The sequence below is a fragment of the Papio anubis genome, chromosome 15 (genome assembly GCF_008728515.1).
Source record: "Papio anubis isolate 15944 chromosome 15, Panubis1.0, whole genome shotgun sequence".
Lineage (NCBI taxonomy): Eukaryota > Metazoa > Chordata > Mammalia > Primates > Cercopithecidae > Papio > Papio anubis.
Genome location: NC_044990.1, coordinates 13,106,973 through 13,120,668, shown reverse-complemented (window position 1 = coordinate 13,120,668; position 13,696 = coordinate 13,106,973). Strand labels below are relative to the sequence as shown.

At 39.3% G+C, this 13,696-nt stretch overlaps 1 long non-coding RNA gene across 6 annotated transcripts in view; it reads left to right on the top strand.

The window, feature by feature from the left end:
* The window catches only part of LOC103879164, an 83,201-nt gene that overhangs the window by 51,364 nt on the left and 18,141 nt on the right, over nt 1-13,696 (top strand). For all 6 annotated transcript variants that reach the window (XR_004178648.1, XR_004178646.1, XR_004178649.1 and 3 more), the window contains one exon: nt 10,004-10,140. This is a non-coding gene — a long non-coding RNA (uncharacterized LOC103879164). The remainder of the gene's footprint in view (nt 1-10,003; nt 10,141-13,696) is intronic.

Genomic DNA, 13,696 nt, shown 5'->3' with positions numbered 1-13,696 from the left:
CCCTTCTGCTTTCTATAACCCAGACTTCTCTTTACACTAAGTCTGAGTGCAGACAGACTCCATCAAGAACAGACTGATAATTACTCCCTAGGCATTGTTTAGTAAACGATGATCAGAATTGGCTCCCTGATATTTTAGCGCACTATTGACTTATTTCTAACTTCAGAAGTTAAAACCAAAATGCAATTCTCCAGAAAAACTTAACACACATACAGACACCCCCCCCCCGACACACACACACATGGATGCACACAGAAAGAGAAGATAATAAAGTCCTGAAATAACTCAATTCACTTTAAGAGTTTGTTAAACCTTTAGTGTGTGATAGACATTGTGCTAGGGGCTGTCAATGATACACATTTGAATTACACCTGGCTCGAACCTGTAGGAATCCACCCTCTGGTAAATAAGACAGACAGGGACATAAACAACTCCAAGATGAGACAGTCTGTAATAAACACAACCCGGGAAAAATGAATAAAACATAAGACTGTCAATTATATACATAATTGCAGAGTTATTAAATCACTATGTCTACATAGTAAGCTATATAAATAGGCATTTCAACTAGACCATCCCTCTTTCCACACGTAGGAGTCAACACAGATCTATGTACTGGTTGGCTTTTCTTCTAAAATTATCACCTTGAAATGTGGTTTTATTTGTCTGTTTGTTTGTGCGATGTAGTCAAGATGAGTGATGTAATGTGGTTTTCTAAGTTGATTTGAAAATTGTACTATCTTTCCTGCTAAATTAGCACCTCTCTTTTAGAATGTCTTTGTTGCTCGTTTTTCATTCTCAATACGTCCTCAATTCTCTCTGCTATTTTCAGTTTTTATATCAGTTTCTTCCCTTCATTCTATTGTTCCATTTCCTTCTTGTCCACTGTATCCTGTACTGGTAGTATTATTGCAGACACAATTCTTTAAAATTATTAACCAAATGATGGGAAAGGTAATTTCCTTTTGAAGAGGAAAATATTACCAAGAGGACAATAATCTCCATCAAAATAACACCTACCATTCTGGAGAGTGCTAGTTCTTAGAAGTAGGAGCAAGTGCATATTTTCCTTTTGAGCTTTCCATGGCTCCATTAACAACTGCTGGTCTTTCGGTATACTGAACAGTTGGCTAAGGCAAGAGCAGACACATGAACTAACTACTTTGGACCAGTGGAATTTTGGGCACGTGGTAGAAATCAAAACGTACTCACTGATTGGTAACTGAACTCCTCTGGTAAGAGAAACAGTAAAAGTATGTAAGCACCCACTATTTCAGATTGTAGTCAATTACCTAATACCTTATTTATATGTAGTTTCTTATTTGATCCCAATTGCAAGGCTGTGAGACAGTCTAGGTCTCGAATTTCCGCTTTTCACAGAGAAAGAGGCTGAAGTCCAAACAATATAAAGTGATACGATGGCTATTCCTCATAACTGCATAAGGGTCCCAGTCCTGACTGCAAAATCCATTGGCTGTTTAAATCCCCACATCTAAACATCGCTTTTTTTTTTTTTTGAGGACTGAGTCTTGTTTGTCAGCTTCAGGTTGAGGCAGTGGCTGAACTCCGCTCACTTAAAAGCCTCCCTACTTCTCTCCTTGGTTCATTTCACTCTCCTGCCTCTAGTTTCCCGGGAGGTTGACTACAGTGGCTGCTTACTCACGCTCTAGCCAATTTTGTCTTTTTTAGGTAGAGATTTGGTTTCACCAGAGGCTAGGATGGATTCCCTGACCCCACCCTATGATCTGCCCACTTTGGCTCCTCCTAAAGTCCTGGGATTACAGGCTTGGAGCCACTGCCACTGTCCCTCTCAAGACTGCCCACTGGCACGAACTGAGGGAGATACGCTGTAGCCATTTCTAAAAAATTTTTAACCGGTTACATTGGCATATATTTATGAATTCATACAGATATTTTGGATACAAGTACGTAATAACTACGAAGAGGCATCACTGTTCAAATACCCAGGCTTTTATCATCTCACAAGAGGATTAATGGCATGACACGTGGGTGGAAATGGAAAAGTTTAATAGGAAGAACAAAGCGAGAGAAGAGAGCAGCCTCTGCTTTTATGGTGAGAGGAGTCCAAAAAGGGAAAAGTGGCGACTGCAGCCCATTCTGGCAGTGTTTTGGAGGCATGATGTCTGATTTATGTAGGGCCTACAGACTGGTTTGACCTGTGGCGTGGATGTTTATATAGTGCCTGGGAAGGTTGTTCGCCTGCTCCTGATCTTATACAAATGGGCTGGTTGGCGCTGTGGTTTCACGCTTTGGGGAATTCCAGCATTCTTTGGGAGGCTGTAGGCGGGCGGATCACGCAGGTCAGGAGATCGGTGACCATCCCATAACACGTGTGAAACTCCCGGCCTCTATTAAAAAATACAAAAAGTTAGCCGGGCGAGGTGGCGGGCTTCAGTCCCAGCTACTCGGGAGGCTGAGGCAGGGAGAATGGCGGGAACCCGGGAGGGCTGGAGCCCCTGCAGGAGAGCTTGAGATCCGCCACTGCACCAGCCTGGCGATGTGACTCGCCTCCAAAACAAACAAACAAACAAACAAACAAAAAAACAAAAAACCCAGGGCTTTCCATTTGTCTGCTCCTTACTATACACGTGGCTAGCCAAAAGAGAAGATGAAGCCACCATTTTGAACATGCCTACCCCCTGGTAGTATATTCCTATGGGCACAACTGCTGGTATTAACCCATGCAAACTTCCCGCTTGCTTGTTTATGTCTGAAGCTCGATTTCACAGGATGTTCTTTGTTAGAAAAGAAAATAATTTTGGAGCTGCTTTTCATTAAAAGGAAAACCTTACTGAGGACTTCCGTACCCTTACTATCTGCCTAAGTAATTTCTTTTTAACTCCTGTATCAATCGCATCAGGGTAAATAGGGTATTCATCACCTCAAGCATTTATCCTTTGTGTTTAAAACTATTCAATTATACTCCTCTTGCTATTTTAAAATGTGCAATTAAATTGTTTTTTACTGTAGTCACCCTGTTATGCCAGCAAACATTAGATCCCATTTATTCTATTTTTTTGTACCCCTTAACCACCCACCCTTTCCTCACAGCCCACTCACCCTTCCCAGCCTCTGGTAGTTATCCTCCTACTCTCTATCTCTGTGAATTCAATTGTTTTAATTTTTAGCTCCCACAGATAAGTGAGAACATGCAATGTCTGTCCTTCTGTGCCTTATTTCACTTAACATAATGATTTCCATTTCCAACCATGTTGTTGCAAACGACAGCCTCCCATTCTTTTTATGGCCGAATAGCACTCCATTGTATATATGTATCACATTTTCTTTATTCATTCATCTGTTGATGAACACTTAGGATGCTTACAAATCTTGGCTATTGTGAATAGTCTTTGATATCTGATTTCCTTTCTTTCAGGTTTATACCTAGCAGAGGGATTGCTGGATCATATGGTACCTCTATTTTTAGCTTTTTGAGGACCTCTAAACTGTTCCTCAAGGTGACTATAGTAATTTACATTCCCACCAACAGTATCCAAGTGTTCCCCTTTCTCCACATCCTTGCCAGCATTTATTATTGTCTGTCTTTTGGATAAATGCCATTTTAACTGGGGTGAGGCGATATCTCACTGTAGTTTGGATTGCAATTCTATGATGATCAATGATGTTGAGCATCTTTTCGTATACTTTTTGCTGTTTGTATGGCTTCTTCGAGCAATGCCTATTCAAGTACTTGCCCGTGTTTTAATCAGATTATTAGATTTTTTTCCTATAGAGTTGTTTGAGCTCCTTATGTATTCTGGTTATTAATCCCTTGTCTTATAGGTAGTTGCAAATATTTTTCCCACTCTGTGGGTTGGTTTTTCACTTTGTTGATTGTTTTTTTTGCTGTGCAGAAGCTTTTGAACTTGATGTGATCCCATTTGTCCATTTCTGCTTTGTTTTTGGTTGTAGTTGTTGTTGTTTTGTCTGTGCCTGTCAGGTATTGCCCAATAAGTCTTTGCCCATTCCAATGTCCTGGAGAGTTTCCACAATGTTTTCTTGTGGTAGTTTCATAGTTTAAGGTCTTAGATTCAAGTATTTAATCCATTTTGATTTGATTTTTGTGTAAGGTGAGAGATGGGTATCTAGTTTCCTTCTTCTGTATATGGATATCCAGTTTTCCCAACACTATTTATTGTAGAGACTGTCCTTTCCCCAATGTATGTTCTTAGAATCTTTGTCAAAAATAAGGTTCACTGTAGATGTATGAGTTTATTTATGTGCTCTCTATTCTGTTCTACTGGTCTATGTATCTGTTTTTATGCCAGTACCATGTTATTATGGTTACTATAGCTTTGTAGTGTAATTTCAAGTCAGGTAATGTGATTCCTCCAGTTTTGTTCTTCCTGCTTAGGATAGCTTTGGCTATTCTGAGTCTTTTGTAGTTCCATAGAAATGTTAGGATTTTGTTTTTGTGAAGAATGTCATTGGCATTTTGATAGGAATTGTATTAAACCTATAGATTGCTTTGGGTAGTATGGACATTTTAACAATATTGATTCTTCCAATCCATGAACATGGAATGTTTTTCCATTTTTGTGTTTCCTCTTTGATTTCTTGCATCAGTGTTATATGGTTTTCACTGTGCAGATATTTCGCTTCTTTTGTTAATTTCCGAGTATTTTATTTTATTTGCAGCTATGATAAATGGAGTTACTGTCTTAATTTCTTTTTCAGATTGTTCACTGTTACCATATAAAAATGCTACTAACTTTCATGTGTTGATTTTGTGTCCTGTAATTTTACAAATTGTCAGTTCTAATAGTTTTGGGTTTTTTGGTGGAGTCTTTTAGTTTTTCCATATATGAGATCATATCATCTGCAAACAAGGATAATTTGAATTCCTCCTTTCCAATTTGGATGCCCCTTTTTTCTCGTCTGATTGCTCTAGCTGGAGCTTCCAGTACCATATGGAATAATTATGGTGACAGACGGCATCTTTGTTGTGTTCCAGATCTTAGAGAAAAGGCCTTCAGTTGTCCCCCATTCAGTATGATGCTAGCTGTGTGTCATAGGACACACAAAAGTTGTATATGACTTTTGTTATGTTAGGTATGTTCCCTCAATACCAGTTTTTCAGGGTTTTTATCATGAAGGGATGTTGAACTTTATCAAATGCTTTTCAACATTAATTGAAATGGTCATATGGGTTTTGTCTTTCATTCTGTTAATATGATGTATCATATTGATTGATTTGCATAAGTTGCAACTTTCTTGCATCCCTGGGATAAATCCCACTTGGTCATGATGAATGATCTTTTTAATGTGTTGTTGAATTCAGTTTGCTAGTATTCTTCAGAGAATTTTTACATCAATATTCATCCATGATATTGGCCTGTAGTTCTTATTTATTCATGTGTGTTTGTCTGGTTTTGGTATCAGGGTGATGGAGGCCTCATAGAATAACTTTGGAAGTATTCCCTCTTCCACCACTTTTAGGAATAGTTTCAATAGAATTGGTATTTGTTCTTTTTAAATGTTTGGTCATTTAAAGTCAGCTCATAGGCTTTTTTGTTTTTGTTTTTGTTTTTAATTACTGGAAGTCTTTTGATTGGAATTTAGATCTTGTTACTTGTTATTGGTCTGTTCATGTTTTGAATTTCTTCCTGGTTTAATCTTGGTATGTGTCCAGGAATTTGTTGATTTCTTCTAGATCTTCAAATTATTGGCAGATAGTAGCCATAGTAGCCCCTAATGATCCTGTGAATTTCTGTGGTATCTGTTGTAATGTTCCCTTTTTACCCAGGATTTTATTTATTTGAATCTTCTCTTTTTCTGAGTTAGTCTGGCTAAAGGTTTGTCAGTTTTATTTAGTTTAAAAAAAACACAAATTTTTAATTGTTCTCTTCATTTCTATTTCATTTATTTCTTCTCTAATTTTTATTATTTATTTTATTCTACTAATGTTGAGTTTGGTTTGCTCTTGCTTTTCTAGCTCTTTAAGATGCATCATTAGGTTGTTTGGGAGTTTGATGATTAAATGCTTTGAGATACTCTTATTTGGGTTAAATTTGCTTGATGTTCTGTAACCTTCTTGTACTTGGATCTTCGTATTGTTCTTTAGGTTTAAGAAGTTCTCTGTTATTATTCCTTTGAATAAACTTTCTCTTTCTCTATCTCTTTTTCCCTATCTCTTTCTCTACCTCCTGTTTCAAGGTGATGACTCTTAGGTTTTCCCTTTGAGGTTATTTTCTTGATCCTATGGGTGTGCTTCATTGTTTTTTATTCTTTTTTTCTTTGGTTTCCTGACTGTGTATTTCAAAATAAACTGTCTTCACACTAATTCTTCTGTTTGATCAATTCTGTTATTGAAAGACTCTGATGTCTTCAGTATGTCAATTGCATTTTTCAGTTCCAGAATTTTTGCTTGATTCTTTTTAATTATTTCCATGCCTTTGTTACATTTATCTCACAGAATTACAAACTTTTTATCTGTGTTATTTTGAATTTCTTTGAGTTTCCTCAAAACAGCTATTTTGAATTCCCTGTTTGAAAGTTCACATACCTCTGTTTCTTCAGGATTGGTCCCTGGTGCCTTATTTCATTCATTTTGTGAGGTCATGTTTTCTTGAACGGCCTTGATACTTGTGCATGTTCTTTTGTGTCTAGGCATTGAAGACTTAGGTACTTATCATAGTCTTCACAGTCTAGGCTTGTTTGTACCGGCCCTTCTTAGGAAGGCTTTCCAGGTCTTTGAAAAGAATTGGGTGTGGTAATCTAAGCTGCATCTACATTAGGGGGCACCTCAAGCCCAGTAACACTGCGGTTCTTGCAGACTTGTAGAGGTACTGCCTTATGGTCTTAGACATAATCTGGGAGAATTCTTTAGATTATTATGCAGAGAATCATGTTCTCTTTCCTTACTTTATCCCACAAAAATGGAGTCCCTCTCCACGTTCTTAGCCACCTGGAGCTTTGGGTTAAGAAACATAAGCACCCCTGTGGATACAACCACTATGACTGCACTGAGTCAGACCTGAAGCCAGCACAACACTGGGTCTCACCCAAGGCCTGCTGTAACCACTCCCTGGCTATCAACTGTGTTTGCTCAAGGCTCTGGGGTTCCACAATCAGCAGATAGTGAAGCCTGACAATCCTGTGTCCGTCTTTCCAGGTGGCAAGTTACCCCAGGCTCTGGGCATGTCCTGAGGTGCCATCCAGGAGCCAGGGACCAGAGTCAAAAACCTTAGAAATTTACCTGGTGTTCTATTGTACTGTGGCTAAGCTGGCACACAAACCCCAAGATGTGGTCCTTCTCACTCTTTCATCCCCTTTCCAAAGCTAGAGGAGACTCACCCCATGGCTGCTGCCCATGACAGGCACATAGAGTGCTGCCAAGCAACCTCCATTGTTCCCTTAAGACTCAAGGGCTCTTAAATCAGGTTGGCATATTCAGTTGATTACTGATTAGTGCATTTGTGTGAGTAAATTATTCAAAGTTGGTGAAAGACACATGTGAAAGAATTAGAGACAACAGTACTCAATGCTCTTACAGAACCGGGAGTAGTGCGTATTCCCTCCAGTCAGTTGGAAAAACTTCATAATTCATATGGTATTGGTAGAGTGCACAAAAGAGTTTTGCTTTAGTATTGGAGGATAATTATATCTAGGCTCACTAATGCCTGTAACAAATATTACAAATTAGACCCAAAGGGATCGAATGATTTCAAAGTAACTTAATATATTCTAGTACAAAAGTGAAGATTATTCATAATGTGTGGTCTTTTATGTCTGGCTTCTCTCACTTAGCATAATGTCTTTTTTTTTTTTTTTTTGAGATGGAGTCTCACTTTGTCATCTAGACTACAGTGCAATGGTGCGATCTCAGCTCACGGCAACCTTCGTCTCCTGGGTTCAAGGGATTCTCTCACCTCTGCCTCCTGAGTAGCTGGGACTACAGGCACATGCCAACATGCCCAGCTAATTTTTCTATTTTTAGTAGAAATGGGATTTCACCATGTTGGCCAGGCTGGTCTCGAATTCCTGACCTGAAGTGATCCATGCACCTTGGCCCCCCAAAGTGCTAGGATTACAGGAGTGAGCCACCATGCCCAGCCAGCATAATGTTCTTAAGGTTCACCCATATAGTATTATGTATTGATACTTCATCCCCTTTCATAACCAAGTATTATTCCATTGTACGAATAGACCACATTGGTGTATCTACTACCAGTTGAGGGATATATGGTTTGTTTCTACCTTTTGGTTATTATGGATCATATATTTATGAACATTTATGTACACATTTTGGGTGGATGGATGTTTTCATTACTTTTGGATGTATTCCTGGGAGTGGAATTGTTGGGTTAAATGGTATGTTTAACTTTTTAAGATACTGCCAGACTGTTTTTCAAAGTGGCTGCACCATTTTACATTCCCTCCGGCGGTGTATTAGGGTTCTGACTTCTCCACATCCTCACCAACACTTCTCGTTATCTCTATGTTATGATAGCTGTGCTAGTGGGTAAGAAATGGCATCTCATTGTGGTTTTTACTTGCATTTCCCTTGACTAATGATGTTTAGAATCTTTTCATGTGCTTGTTAGCCTTTTGTATGTCTTCTTTGGAGAAATATCTACACAGATCTCTTTTAATTTGGATATTTGTCTTTTTATTATTAACATGTGAGCCCATTGACTCTTTGATCCATAACTAAGGATTGTCAGAAGGGCCATTGGAATTCTATTGGAGCTATTCTTTGTTATTCATTTAGTAAATAAAAAACCATTTCAATATCCCTGAGGAAATCATAGAGATTAGGACCATCATCAAATACTGGAAAGATGCACAGGTATAGAATCTTACTGTATTTCCATTTAATTGTCTAGTATGAATAGTACAAAATAGGTGAATCTAGTAGTATAACACTGGACCACTTAAATGAGTGTACCTCCAATTGGATTGGACATTACTGATATGGTTATAATTGTTGAACACCTGATATACAACCTTTGATCTTGTTTATTCTTTTTACTTTGCTCCAATAAGCAGGGAACAACAGAAATTTGCTTTCATTTGAAGGATGTTTAACTCAGGGACATGTGAACCTCCTAGTTTTGGACTTCAGTTAAGTCAATATGGACCTTGGCTTTCTCAGTCTAGCATTTTGATGACATCATGCTAATAGGTCTTGGAAAGCAAGTGTTTTTAGTACACTGGATGCCTTGGCAATAAGGTAAGAAATACTTTCTTCGTGAAATTTGAGGCATTCCAGTAGCCAGGGACATTTTGGAATATCTCCTCCAAAATGAAAAAAATCAACTGTGCTCTATATCAAGAAGCTAGGTGGCCTTACTTGGATTTTGGAAGCAATATGAACTATATTTGTATTTGATGTTCAAGGCATTTTCTGGGAAACAAAAGTTCTTCTGTTTTAAGAGTCTAGAGCAAGAGAAAATTTTCAACAGGTCTAGACTATGGTATTCAACTTTTATGACACTGTAGGTTCAGTGTTGTTTGAAGTGTTTGTGCCAGATTGTGATGCTGTGTATAGCCTGTGTGCAAGCCTCTACAGGGAAGTCACAGAAGTCTCATATTTTTAGAACAAAGCTATGGCCTTTTGCAAGTATGTAATATTGTCTCAAGAAACAGTTCCTAACTCATGGTGAATTTTAGTCAGCATGCAAATCTGGACTTCATTGGTTTAGATATTTTAGTCCCAAAGCAAAGACTGCTTTTAACAGGAAACATAGCCATGATACTATTGAATTAGGAAGTTGAGAATACTTCTTGGCCATTTGTGTCCATGATCCATCAGAAATTAAATTGATATTTTAATACTCAAAGAACACTAGCCATCTAATGTTCTTGCCAAATGCAGGGGCAATGTGGTAAGGCAGGATGGGAGTCATAAATTCAGCTCATAATAATTTCAGAAACAAAAACTATATCTACCACCCTATTCCCTTCCTTAATGGTTAATGAATATATTTATATATTTTAACCAATTTCCCTTGTCTTTCCTTTTCATTCCTTCTATTAGACACAAGAAATGTAGGTGAATATCATGATGAAGTTGGTTTGATAATTCTAGAAAGTCAGTGAATGGCCAGAAATCCTCAACTCAGAACTGAAGCAAGTAATTTATAGGAATTTGAGGAGACTTCTTACAAAGCAGAGGTAAGACAGTTCACTGAAATGTGAAGCACAGTGGCATTGTATAGGCTGTGGAGTTTTTTGTTTTGTTTTGTTTTCTAATTTTCATGTAGATTTGGGAAGAAGGGTGTAAGTGTGTATGTTAAGCAGCAAAAAGGAGTGAAGACAGTTGTCATTTGACATACAGAATTTGTAGGGGACAAATATTCCAAGCCCCTCTTCCAAATGGCACTTTGATCTCTGAGAATAATCTTTCATTGTGTGTGATCATTAAAGCGCTAGTACCCAGCTCCTGCTGCAAAGAATACTGGAGCCAACCTGTCCCATTCTCTACCTGGATAACTAAGGAATGAATATTTGATGTAGAGCTTGGGGTCACTGAATCTCAGAGAAAACTAATCAGTGTTGTAAGAGATGTCTGGAGGTCATTTCACAATCGCTACAGCACAATGCCTCAGGGGCACTGTGAACCTGCTGCGTAGCTCCTTCTGTGTCTCCTGCCATCCAGTCTTCCACAGATCCATGGGTCCTGCCTATTTCCCCAGCCTAGTCCTTTAGTCTCAAATCAATCCTGGGCACCCCAACATCCTTCCAATAAATTCTTTTAGCCTAGACAATCGAGTTATTTTTTGTTTGTTTGTTTCTTATAGCTGTGTGTACTGATTTATGCAATACTCTGCTGTGTCAAGTTATTTACAGTTTTGCATTCAGATTCCTTAAGAGACAGGAGACACAATTGGATTAGACAGCCACCATTCAGCAAGAAAGATTCTAGTTGGGTACATATGTTATCATGCTCCACCCTTCAGGCCACTCACCACCATATACATTTTGTTCTGTGGTCAAGGACTCAACCTAGTTCAATCCGTCTCTTTGGTAGAGTCACACAACATCAAGCACAACAACCTATAAAGATGTTTATGAGAAGGAGGCTGTAACTCATGAATAAGGGTCCTTCACTGAGATGCTCTGAACTTCTCAGAAAGGGTTGGTATAACCAGTTTGAACCTTGTGTGGCTTTATGGGGACAATATAAAAGGCTCTGAAGATTTTCCTTTCCATGTCAGTGAATTCCAGCTGCTAAAAAAGAAACCCTCAAGTGATGGTCCCAAGAGCTTTTGCAAATATTCACCAAGAGAATCACAGTTAAAGTTCAGTCCTATTTCTCCTTACCTTCTTAATCACTACAACTTATTATGTGCAGTTTCAAGAGCTCCAGTTCCAGCCCAGGGGCTGTTGGTCACTGATTCCTGATTTTGTAGGACACTGCACAAAGGTACAAATTGTATTCTCTGGCCTGAAAAGGAATGCAGGTTTTTGAGAGGATAGCAAGCAGAGTTTTTTTGTGAACTGGGAGAGTTTAGGCATGGGAAGAAACAGACTTGTGGAATGTTAATTATAGCTGGTGATTATGACAGTGGGTTGAATATTATGTTCTTTCTCAAAAGTGATGGCTCAATGTGTGATGACCAATACTGATGAAGCCTTTTTACCTTAATTGTGATTTTGTAATCTAGATTATCCTGCATGCTGCTAGTTGCCATTCACCTTCATTATAGGTTTTGCAAATTAAACAGTCACTCTGTGGTATCTGGCATAGGTGCAGAAGGCAAATACTGCTTGGGGAAAATACATTATTAAATCTACAGAGTAAGATGTTACAGGCACTGTGCCTCCAAACCACAGTCTCCATCTTCTATCCCTCCTGTGATGAATCCAGGCTCCCCCATACATTAGAAACAGAGAAACTAAAATCTAATATTTACATATTAGCATAACAAGAATAAAACGCTCATGGGCAATTTGTGAGTGTTTATTAACTGCAACCTAGAACAGTGTAACCATGGCAGTGCCTTTTCACACACAGATGACAAGATGGGATTTCTTCCCTGCCTCCTTCTTTGTTAATTCTTCCTCTCTCTATCACTGGTAAAACAGGATGGAAGCGTAATAACTCACAGGAAGCGGTCAGTGGCAGTAGGACAAAAAAAATCCTCTTTGGTAGACTTCCTTGGGAAGAACTTGAAGGACTTAAAGACTGCCCCAAGCAACTAACTTTTGGGATGCAAGGTCCCACAGGGCCCCTCAGGTGCCTTTAGGAATCTCCGAAGAACTGCCTAGCAGATATTTAGGGCCCTGAAAGGAGGCAAGAGGCTTAAAAGACCAAGAACAATGCCAAGGGAGAAGAGATAGGACAATCAAAGTGAAAAGATACTTACAGGCCCCACGTGAGGTTGATTCTGTATGAACTCATAGGTGACTTCATGCAAAAATAAAACAACAGGCCAGGCGCGGTGGCTCAAGCCTGTAATCCTAGCACTTTGGGAGGCCGAGGTGGGCGGATCATGAGGTCAGGAGATCGAGACCATCCTGGCTAACAAGGTGAAACCCCGTCTCTACTAAAAAATACAAAAATCTAGCCGGGCAAGGTGGCGGGCGCCTGTAGTCCCAGCTACTCGGGAGGCTGAGGCAGGAGAATGGCGTAAACCCGGGAGGCGGAGCTTGCAGTGAGCTGAGATCCGGCGACTGCACTCCAGCCTGGGCGACAGAGCGAGACTCCGTCTCAAAAAAAATAAATAAATAAAAATAAAACAACAAAACATAGTAACCACTTGCAAAACAATTTTACCCTTCTCTCTGTGCTTTGTTTGTGTACTTGGGGATCTCTTTTCAGTAAAGGATGTATCTGCATGTCCTTCCAGGCACTGTGGATATAACTATAGGATTCCCTGCTTCAGGCTCATATTTTGTCAATTTCCTATAAGAGTTGAATACAACTTATATTGCAACGAGGCCCTGGAAGACCAGCACAGTCCCCAGATACTTTCACGTTGCCGGGCACAGACAGGCACATTAGGCTACCTCTCAATAGACGGAGATACATTCTATGGAAATATGAATTAAGGAGAAAGGATACACTCTGAGAAGCTTCCTTCCAGGCAGCCCAGAGAATTAGACCATTGCTTATCAACGTTCAAGATACAACTGTAACTCAAGAAGTAAAAATGGTCATTATGGTGGCCCCAATGCAATTCTAGTACTTGTTCCCTCAGAAGGGAGCATTTGTTGCTTTTACTCTAGTTCGTGTTAGAAACATGGTTACTCTTATTCTTAGTTTCTACTGCTTAAGTTGCTATTGATTTTGGTGGGATAAGTGGAGATGGGGAAAAGATCGTATTTGAAATATACTTCAGAGCAAGATCCAGCAGGAGCTACTGAGTAAATTTCTTTGGGGACTGAGAGAAAGAAGATTAAGTAGTCATGTCTCTTCCTGGTTCTTTGCCTGCCTGCTCTGTCTTCTCTCCTGCTACTTCTCCACTGAGCACTTAGCACACTGCTTTCTCTGCCTCCCTCATTATTGCACAGAAAATCTATTCTTGAACCCAATACCAAAGCCCAGGGACACACTTGTAACTGTCTTTCTAACAGAGCCATTCTCCTATGGTATAAATATTTGTCTCCTCCCAAAATGTATGTGTTGAAATCCTATCCCCAAAGTGATGGTATGTGGAGGGGGGTCTTTAGGAAGTGATTAGGTCATAAGGGTGGAAGTTTTCCTTGACTATTCCCTCAAATATGT